We start from the raw sequence: 11,236 nt of genomic DNA, 5'->3' as shown, positions 1-11,236 counted from the left end.
GTGAATGCTTCCATGAAGACAATTTGCACGGAAAGATGGTTCTTTATTCACGTTGACAACCACAGTTTCCTCCCACTTCATCACTGAGTGGGACCTTCATTCCATTGGTTCTCTAGGATATTGCCCGGACCCTTCCCTTTTCTTACCTAAACACATTGACATTGACATTACCAACCACGATTTCCTAAGTACTGGTTTGCCGATTGAAGTCTTCATTCCATTCATTTTCTAGGAAATTGCTAGGGTCTTTCTCTTTTCCTATCTAAGGATACCCCGGCTGCCATTACACGGAAATTCTGGCTCTCAACTCCAGATGCATTGCGCAAAAATCGAATGGAACCAGACCCCTCTGCCCCGCTGTAAGGATGAAGAAACTTTGTCTCTCAACCCCAACAGTATTGTGAAGCAAATCAAATGAAACAGCAATAGCAGACCATGGAATCACAGTCGTCTACCCCACTGTACGGATAAGCTTGGAATCTCATTTTCTTTTTCATGGTTCCCCTTATGTCTTGATAAATGCTTCCATGTGTCAAACTTGAAATTATTTTGGGTCTATTTTGAATCAAGCATTTTGATATAACCTTATTTGAAGGTGGGGTTAATCAATCTCAAGCTCCGATATCACCTGATCTGAAAATGAGGCTCTTACGCTTCTTGTCTAACTTACAAGAACCTCTCCCACTTCCAAAGCTTATTTAATCCCAAGTCTTTATAATTAACCAATTGCGGAATTAATAAGTGCTTGAAAACATAGGTGTATGCTTCTGTTTGTTTTAAACTGTTTATGTGTTGTGAATTGATTTGTTTAAATTGATATCTAAATACATATAACAGTAAATAATGCAACAATAAAACAAACACACAGAACAACAATATTAATTTGGAGTTCACCCAAAACTCTTGGGCTACGTCTCCTTGAGCTCTAGTCAACTCAACTAGGCTCTCTAGGATTATGTCAATAATTCTTTTACAAGCTCCACGCTCAACTCCACTAGTTTACACAGAACACAATGGGTTCAGAACACCATCTTATCCCCTGTCTTTGAAGCTCTCGACTCTCTAGCTCTCAGCTCTGGCTCTCGGCTCTAGCTCTGGCTCTTCGGCTCTGACTTCTTTGTCTCTGGCTTTGGCTTTCTGCAACTTATAGCTCTCTGGATTTTCATTCGACCTCTAAGTGACTCCCTCGGTTGCTCTACGCATTTGTTTTTTTTTTTCTCTCTCTGCTCTTTTTGCCTTTTCTACCTCGTCAATTGGCTCTCTGGCTTTCTTTGAGGCACTTTTTTTGCTTTTCGGCTACCTCAGCTGTTTCTCTGTGATTCATTATCCCTCTATGGCTCTGCGGCTTCTCTGCTCCCTGTCAGTTAGATTGACCATCCGGCTTTGCGGCTCCATGGCTTCAAAATGCATCATTGCCTATAAAAACGCCTGGTTGCAACGTGGCATGATGATCAAGAGCGGTTACAGAGGTTTCGAGACATTCTCATAGGAAAAAACCCAAAAATTGAGAAAATTCCATTACACAGAGGATGTCTGCAAAATACACTATCGGGCATGATTTTCAGACTTGAAATCCCATTCAATCGCCCCTAAAATGCCTATCGGGTCCACCATTAGGCATTATATCGCATCGCATTAACATATTGGGCGAGATCCCAAATACACGAGAAAACATACAAAAACCTGACAAAATCCTTTTTATCGGACTTCAAATTATGTCGAAATCGCCCTAATATCGCATCAGGTCCGCCTTGGGTCGCTTTCACAAGCTCCACCGTCGATCTGGGTGATCTCCGATCCAACGGTCAACATGCGGTTTCGAGCAGCTTAAGGGTACGGAGGTTACCCGCCTGAAAAGGCAGTTTCTCTGCTCCTTTGCCAAGCCACGCGTTGTTCATTGTATGGGATCGAGCAGAGCTGGCCCAATATCGCTTATCGCCTAAGGCCCACTCGAAATCCTGCTTTACCAGAACTCAAATAACATGGCATCACATTTATAATCCCCTTTCGGGTTCACTTTATCGCTTCAGGCAATTTCCTTTGTATTTCGGTTTTTACACCGAAACACACTTATACACAGGAAAGTCCCTTTTACTAGAACTCAAAACTTATCGAACCGCGCCTATAGAGTCCATCGGGTCTGGCGTTATCACCCCTTTTACATCACTGTGAGGCGACGTTGCGATGCGATATATCGCAATCGCAAGTCGCATTGGCCCAGGGGTCCGTCCTTTGTCCCACGTCATTGCCGATGTCGATCTGCTAATTTCGGTGATCACAATGTCGCATCGGCCCGGGTCCTTGCCTTAGGTTATATGCACAAGCTTGCCTCTGACCCGATATGTCGAGGATCGGCAATCAGGGGTTTCTCCCCTTTCTGCTTAAGTCTTCCTTTTGGACCTTCTCCGATGCGATTTCCCTTTATAAGGGTTTTTTGCCCAATTTAGGGGATTTTGCCTCTTTTTCCAAAGAACAGATGGTATCTTCTTTCCGCAATAACTTCTGCATCCTAAGTCCATTTTTGCCCATTCAAGTTGTAGTAGATTCAGAAGAAAAAGATCTCTGCAATGGGGCTATTTCCAGGAACTTCCTTGGACTTTCATTTTCCTCTGTGAGGAACACTTAGATTTAGGAGTCTATCCAAAATCCATTTTGGATCATTATATCAATAATTTGTTGCGTTCTTGTTTAAGTTCAGATCACCTAGGCAAGTGCCCTTTCATAAATGGTCATGTATCTAAGACACGCCTCTTCATTGCTAACTAACTAACTATTAGTTAATTAAGTATTATTTATTATTATTATAATTATTTACATTATTATTTTTATATGAATTATATTCATAACATGCTCCAAGGTGAAGTTACAAGGGTCCAAAAGCTTCTCCAAAATATAGCTCCGAAGGATTGATCCAAAACCAAAAACCCTCCAATGAACTATGATTGAAAACCATAGATAAAACTCAAACAATTTCCCTTATCTTTGCCTCTAAGCTCATGAGCTATGAACTTGTATTTCTTCCTCCGGTCTAAGCCCCTTCTTGTTTTGCTTGAATGAGTTGGATGAGAAAATGGAGGAGATATTATGTCTATTTATAGTAATTTGTCCATGTTTGAATAGACACTTCTTTTGGAGAGGGGCCAACTTATTTTCATGTAGGCTGACGTGAAGAGAGACAAAGCATGGATTTTTTTAACTTGTAAAATCTAATTCTCTTCAACAGGGAGGAATTAGGGGGCAAGTAAATGCTCACCGGAAAGGGCTTGACACCCTCTACAAGCCTAAGTGATTATCTCCTTGAGTTGGTGTTTCATTTGACATCAATAACAAATATTCTTCCAACTGCACAAGCCTCCTAGTGGGTTCTTCAGCCTTAAGGCAACCAATGCTCTATGATATTCACCAAGCAAGCCCTCTTGGGTTCCTCAACTGGTCATTAACAAAGTTTTCTCCTTTTTCATATGTTTTTTCACAACATTCCTCTTGTGAGGAATTTTCTCTTACAATCGTGTGATGCCTCCTTCTTTCGTTGTTGCTTTTGCTATGCTTGAGCATAAATGGGAATGATGAATATCGTCAGGAGCCTCTCAACCTCCACTCTTTCTTGCTCTAACAAAACACTCAGTCAATTGTGAATGGAAGTCCCCTCTCAGAGCCTCTCAACCTCCACCTTTTTTTTTGTTCTAATTGACCAACCGTCCACTCCCTTCGTGGTCTATGTGGACCAATTCTTGGACGACACTACCATTAACCTTTTTCCCTACAATTTTTCCCAAAGGAAACATAGGAATGCCATTATTTTCCCAGTAGAATTAATACATAGTCAGATCCATTAAAACATATCATTTAGCCTAAAGCTGACATTTATAACAACCAAGTTCCCCAAGCAATCTCCCACCCCAAGCTTTGAAATCCATGTCCCTTTCTCTCTACTAGTTAATTGTGGTTGAATAATTACAAGGAAATATTTGCATTGTTTATAATAGGGGATTTCTAGAATGAGATTGTCACAAGGTGCATAGAAGTTCAGAACCCGACCCCTAAATTCATCTTAGATTTTATGCATTGGATTTTGTTAGCAAAGCTACCAGGCTTGGAAAACCAACTTATCTATAGATTGTCAAGATCCATACCAGTAACAAAGTTGTATCTAACAATGGTAGTGACTGCATCATGTTCAACTTGCAAGTTTCGTAAGGACTAGTAGGGGGAATTATAGACCATGAGAAAAGACACGCTCCCACATCTAAATCCCTTGCATTTGTGACTAGAGGGGTCCATGGACATGGGGGAAGCTAGAGGTTGGTAAATATTTAGAGGGATTAGATAGGGAACAATAGGCCAAAAGCAAGACAATGAGTGAGTGAGGGGGAAAGTTACAGAGTATGGAGGATGAGGGAGACGGGAGGCCAAGACTTGGGACAATAATGAAAAAGAGCGGCAAACACTTGGGACAACAATGAAAAAGAGCATTGGAGAATAGGAGGTTGAGAGCGCAGAAGATTGAACTTGTAGTGGAGCCAAAATAAAGTGTTCCTTACACTAGCCTATAATTTCAAAGGTGCCACCATATCATGTGTTTAGAGTCGATGAGATGATGGAGCAGAGAGGGAATGAGTCACATAATGAGATCAATACACGCCATACAAATTACACAAGTTCAAAGCCAATGTAAAGAGGTAACTACTTTATTGTAGGTACTTGCTTTGATGTCAATCATCATGGATAGGAGTGGATGTGACAAAGGTGTTACAGTTGATCACTTCTATCTATACCTCCCATACCAAGCTTCCACTAGTCACCCCATTCAAGGATTTTTTTTCTTGATTATTAATTAATACTTTATATCAATGCTAATTAATATATGGGTTTTTCAAGTATTTTTTCTAATGAAACTATTCATTTTTTCCCCAAGGAAATATCTGGGTAGGTCCACCCAAAGGGATCACATCCCGTCGGCTTATTAACAGAGCCTAACCTTGAGGGCATCGAGGAGAACTGACTTCATGACCTCCCATTAATGAGGTTCTTTAACAATGGAAACTCGACCAATTGAGCTAACCCTCGGGGATAAATGAAAGCATTCACTTATTTTAATAAAAAAGAGAATAGCTGCGAGTCATGAATTCATCTAAGAATAATAGTAAAGGAATTCTCAAAGATGGATTATTCCCATCTTCAGGTTTTAGGTGTCAACCTTGTGAATAAGTTCTTAAAACTATGATACTTAATCTTGAGGCATGCCAAGACTAGCTACAACTATTATCTTGGTTGATAATAACACTCCATTATAATGTAGAAGACTTGACATGGACCCTTTAAGAATGGAGACAAAGCAAAGATGCTATAGCTAAGCCATTAGCCATAAAATCATTTAAGGTAATAATAACAAGCCATAAAATTATCTAGAATAATAATAAGTTAATTATGAAAGAGAAATTATTCTCACTTTCAAATTTGAAGTATTATGTATTAGTTTTTAAAACTAAAATACATGTTTTTTTTTTCAAAAAGGAAACCTAACATTTTATATTACTTTATAAGAATTTGCATTAAGAGTCAAAGTGCACTATTCCTGAGTATCATACAAAATATGTGCACAAACAACACTATGTACTCTAATATATGACATCATATAAATAGTTTTTAAAATTATCACTAATAACTCATAACTACAAATTTAAAATTATCACTAATAAATCATAGCTACAAATTTAGTAAAGCTTTCAAAATATTAACCACTATATCCCACAAACTACAAAATATAAAACAACAAACAAAAGCATTTTTCCTACAAACTATTTCACAGCAATTACTTTTTGTTGATAATTAAAAAACGCATTCCAAGGGAGAAAGGTTGACGTGGTCTCCTTAAGCCTGCGGATAAAGCAGAGATGCTTAGATCCGGTTCAGTGAAGGCTTCCATGAAGACAATTTGCACGGAAAGATGGTTCTTTATTCACATTGACAACCACAGTTTCCTCGCACCTCATCACCGAGTGGGACCTTCATTCCATTGGTTCTCTAGGATATTGCCCGGACCCTTCTCTTTTCTTACCTAAACACATTGACATTGACATTAGCAACCACGATTTCCTAAATACTGGTTTGCCGATTGAAGTCTTCATTCCATTGATTTTCTAGGAAATTGCTAGGGTCTTTCTCTTTTCGTATCTAAAGATACCCCGGCTGCCATTACATGGAAATTCTGGCTCTCAACCCCAGATGCATTGCGCAAAAAATCGAATGGAACCAGACCCCTCTGCCCCGCTGTAATGATGAAGAAACTTTGGCTCTCAACTCCAACAGTATTGTGAAGCAAATCAAATGAAGCAGCAATAGCAGACCATGGAATCACAGTCGTCTACCCCACTGTACGGATAAGCTTGGAATCTCATTTTCCTTTTCATGGTTTCCCTTATTTTTTGATAAATGCTTCCGTGCGTCAAACTTGAAATTATTTTGGGTCTATTTTGAATCGATTGGCAAGCTAAGAATTCATTTTTAACAAGAATTCATTTATCAGAAGCAGTGGTTTATTTTTCTATTTCGTGTAGTTTCTTGGGTTAACTTTGTTCAAAAAAATTAATTGGGATTTATTGGAATCACCGATTTGAGTCATGAAGTAGGTTTAATTTTGACGATCAGTGTTTTTAACGGTTGAATCCGGGTATATATTCAAAAATTCTTTTTAAGCAATAATAAAAGAAAGTATAATCTGGTCAAAAAAATCTAGTAGTTTTTAAATGGGTAAATATATCTGCTTTAAAAAATACAAAAAAATCACAATCTATGCACCATTTTAGAAGGTTAAGATTGCATTTTGGTAAGAAGATTTAGTGTAGGTTTTGGTGAAATTTGGGATTTTTGTAATGAATAAACTAGAGCTTTTCTTGGGGCTTGGATGGGATCTCGGGTAAAATTTCCTGTATTTCTGGTGTTGATTTCGATGGGTTTGATTCAAGCTGCTGGTGCATATTTCTCACTTCACACTCATAATATCGGTTACTTCATAAGCATGGAGTGCTTAACATGCGTCAAATTTCTTTTACTAATCATTTGGAAGGTTTGTAGGGTTAATGTCCCTTCGGACTGAGCAGTCTAAACATAGATTCTAGAGGATATCGAAGATTAATGCCTTGGAATTTATGTGTAGTGAGCTCTGTAGATTTGTTGTTTGTTTCTAAAGTGATAAAATGATGGCATTTACTTTGTGATTTTTGGGGTTGTGATAAGTAATGATATGGTCTGTAATTAGTAATGGGAGTTTTATTCAGCTCACAAATGGGAGATCCAATAATCTGGTCCTTGACCTGCTTCTTCAGAATTGTGCTAATTTACATAGATGTTGTTGCAGGTTCACTGCCAGTCAGGAGACTGCAACTTTTCTTGTTTCATGCGGTATACTGTCCAAGGCTTGGGAAGAGTCACGTCTTGCAAACTACTCACAGAGTTATACTCTGAATGAGTATGAAGGTGTTGCATATGTTTCCTTTCCTTCTTTTCATAAAATAGAAGGCTTCATCGTCCAAGAGAGCAAATATGGAGAGGGCAATATACAAACTGACAACAAGTTCTTTTCCGGTTGCCTCAAGGGTAATGATGATCAATCAGCTCTCGTTCATCAGGGAGCTCTTAAGTTGTTCCTGTATATTATGGAGAATACAGATTTCCAAGCAAAGGTAAACTAATTTATCTTTCAAGACCGAGTGATTTTAGATACGTAAAAAGAGGGATTGCTTCTTCACTTATTAGATATGAAAATTTCTAGAAAGGAAAAAGTAACATTGTGTTGATGCATTTCATGATCAAACAGATGCAGGTTTATACAGACTCAAAACAAAGGAAACTCAAACCCATTATATTTGTGGGTCATTCCTTAGGAGGGGCAGTTGCAACTTTGGCCACACTATGGGTACTGGAAAAGAGGCTGCGGCAAAGCTCTCCTTTTTGTATAACATTTGGATGTCCTTTTCTGGGGGATGTGAGACTTAAAGAAGCAGTGGCCCGTGAAAATTGGTCCGGCAACTTTTGTCACGTGGTTTCCCAGCATGATGTTGTTCCTAGGATGCTCTTTGCACCATTTGAATCAATTGCTGAGGCCTTGATTGCTATTTTGCCTTATTGGCAGAGCATAATGGTTAATGACAGTAACCATGTACCTGATTCTTTTATTCAAGATGCTTGTAGGACTCTTCTTCATAATGTCTTGCAGTATACTGGTACAGTAGCAAACTATGGGCGCAACTCTCCAACTGAGTTAGAGGGGGTTATGAAGAGAAGCCCATACAGACCATTTGGCACTTACATATTTTGTTCAGGCGAGGGCGCAGCCTGTATTGACAATTCAGAAGCCATTTTGAAGATGCTTCATTGGTCAATACTAAGCCATGACGAACCTTATGATAATGTTATACAGGACTGTTTTTCAGAACATATAGGGTATGGTTCTGTTTTGAAACGTATCATAGAAAATTCCATAAGTGAAAGAAGAAGCGCAAAACCTGATTCTGAATCCTCTTACAAGATGGGTTTGTCATTGCAGCTGGAAGCAATTGGTGTTGGAGCTCAGGTAATACATCATTTTCTTTTTAAATTAAAATTGATTGACAAAAATTAAAATATATATAGGATTTTTTGTTGTGATATTAGAATTATTAATAATTAAATTATAAAAATAATGGATTGGCATAAATCCTTGTTATATCTGATTCAATTAAGCATCCAGGGGAATAAAAAGACCCTTAAACTTTTGAAGTGAAGACCTCTCCATCTATAATACATCCTGAGTTAACATGGATCATACACACATATATATACATGCCCCTTTTTAATATTTGATAAGAACATTGCATATATAGACATACAAGGATCTAGCTCACCTTCCCCACCTCTAACTTCAAGCACCTCTCTTCTCTCAGACCAAAAAGATCGCAATTTGATGAACTATAAGTGTTTATTGGAATGTTAGGTTTTTCTAATTTAACCTTTGCATCTTTTAGAAAAACAGAATATAGAAAACAGAGTATAAAAAGCCAAGAGTGCTCTTTTTTTCCCTTTGATCTTTGATAACAATAAGAGGCTATCTTCTAAGCTTCTCTAGAAGTTCTAGTTTCTTAGTGTATATAATTTGATATTAGACTTCAATGTAACATAACAATAGGAGGGTGTCCTCTCTGTGGAAGTTTCTCTAGTTCTTAGTGTGTAAGATTTGATATTAGACTTTAGTGTCCCCCTGACTTTTATATGCATTGTGGAATTTCATTTTCTTCTTTTAAGCACAAGAATTGATGGGTGAATATGTTTTGAATTGGTGATAACAACTTTGTGCAGAATGATCATGCAAGTTTTTTCCAGTTTAACCTTTTGATCTGTCTGCAAAGAACAGAGTATTAAAAAAAAGTTAACTTTTAATTTCCTTTGATCTTTGATAACAACAAGAGGCTATCCTTTCAGCTTCTCTAGAAGTTCCACTAGTTTCTTAATGTGTAAGATTTGATATTTTTTTTTCTATATAATACTACCTAAGCACCCATGGGGGATTTGAACCGGTGACCTATCGCAAGGAGTGCCTTAACAGTACACCCATTCACCGTCAATCCAAAGCCCCGCGGGCGTGTAAGATTTGATATTACACTATAATATAGCATTGGATTTTAACTGCAGTATGGAATTTCATTCTCCTCTTTTAAGGACATTAATTGATGTGTGAAATGTGTTCTTGAATTGCTATTGTCAACCTTCTGCAGAACGATTATGCACAGATTGCCCTACAAATAGCAGGAAATATGCAATGCAACCAGAGCACAAATGTTGCTAATCTAGCAATTGAATTAAGCGAGAAACAATGTAGTATGGCAGAGCTTGAGTGGTATAAAGAGCGTTGTGAAAAGCAAGATGAGATCACATACTATGACTCCTTCAAGAAACATGACAGGAAGGATATCGATGCTAATTTGCGCAGGGAAAGGCTGGGTAGGTTTTGGGATGATATTATTGAAATGTGGGAGAATCATGAGTTGCCAAGTGATTTCCAATGCCAAAATAAGTGGATAAATGCTGGCACTGCCTATAGAAGACTTGTTGAACCTCTGGATATTGCACATTATTATCACAAGTCTATGGGTGAAGGTAATTATCTTTCAGATGGAAGATCCATTCGTCATAAAGTTCTTCAAAAATGGATGGAAGAGAAAGAAAAAACACGCAGCTCAAGAGGTGAGAAGGCTCGCACAAAGCTTGCATCCCTCACTCAGGATTCATGCTTTTGGGCACATGTAGAAGAGGCTTTGAAAGACCTGGAAAATCTCAAACAACAACACCAATGCTCAGAAAGGCTTGAAACGTTTGAAGACTATGTGACCAAAATGATCAATGATGGTAACATTTCTGCAGATGTTTTCTTGGAAACAAGCAGCTTCATGAAGTGGTGGAATAAATGGAAAGAATACAAACAAAATCAATGTCCTGATTGGAGCTCTCCTTTGTATGGGATAATGGAAAACGAAAGTTGGAAGCGCTGAATTTGCAAACTATTTGTATGGACATACGGTTTGCGAGAGGACCCTGCTTCAACTAGGATTTTGTTTTCTGGATTTTACTTCCTTTCGTTCCTTTAATAGCCTGATGGCTGTAATGTAATCTTCTGTTTGGACGGTTCAGGAAGAAATGCATTATTTTGCTTAAGATTTTCAAAGGTGATCTCTATTGAGACGATCACGATCACGAACTGTGGCATATAGAGAATCCAATTCACCCTTTTCGTAGTGCATGTATTCAATTCCACAGGGAACACATTCTGTTTAGTGGATGATACTCAGAAATACTTATGGCAGTGAAATAAGATTTTTTCTTTTAATTTTTCATGTTGAGGGATTTTGTTTTGAGATGGCAATAATAGATTTCTTTGTGGATCACTGTCAAATCACTGGTTATTTATGTGTAAGTAGTAAAGATTTTTCAACCATGTATTATCCAATTCATTTCACATTGAAATACATAGATATAGATATTATAGACATTATAGACATTAAACACTTGCAAATAGATGGTGTATTTTTTTCTTTCATATCTTGGTTGAATCTATGTCCAGGTTAATTCACATATTAGATAGAAGAACAATTTATCTTATTATTTTATTGTGAATAAACACACATAACATTTGTAGAGTTGAGGCTTCTGTGATCCATAACAAGTTTATAATAGATTTTTCAGCGAAAATCACATGAGAAACCAT

The 11,236-nt window shown here is 37.8% G+C and overlaps 1 pseudogene across 1 annotated transcript; it reads left to right on the top strand.

The window, feature by feature from the left end:
- The first annotated feature begins 375 nt into the window (after positions 1-375).
- LOC149243886 (lipase-like PAD4) lies at positions 376-10,865 on the top strand (annotated as a pseudogene). Its single transcript, XR_016246711.1, has 4 exons — positions 376-461; positions 7,358-7,682; positions 7,817-8,572; positions 9,750-10,865. The product of XR_016246711.1 is annotated as a lipase-like PAD4 (transcript).
- The last annotated feature ends 371 nt before the right edge of the window (positions 10,866-11,236 follow it).

Source organism: Pinus tabuliformis, chromosome 8 (genome assembly GCF_031772625.1).
Source record: "Pinus tabuliformis cultivar Carrire ecotype Pingquan chromosome 8, CPIR1, whole genome shotgun sequence".
NCBI lineage: Eukaryota > Viridiplantae > Streptophyta > Pinopsida > Pinales > Pinaceae > Pinus > Pinus tabuliformis.
This window is presented reverse-complemented; position numbering and strand designations above follow the sequence as displayed.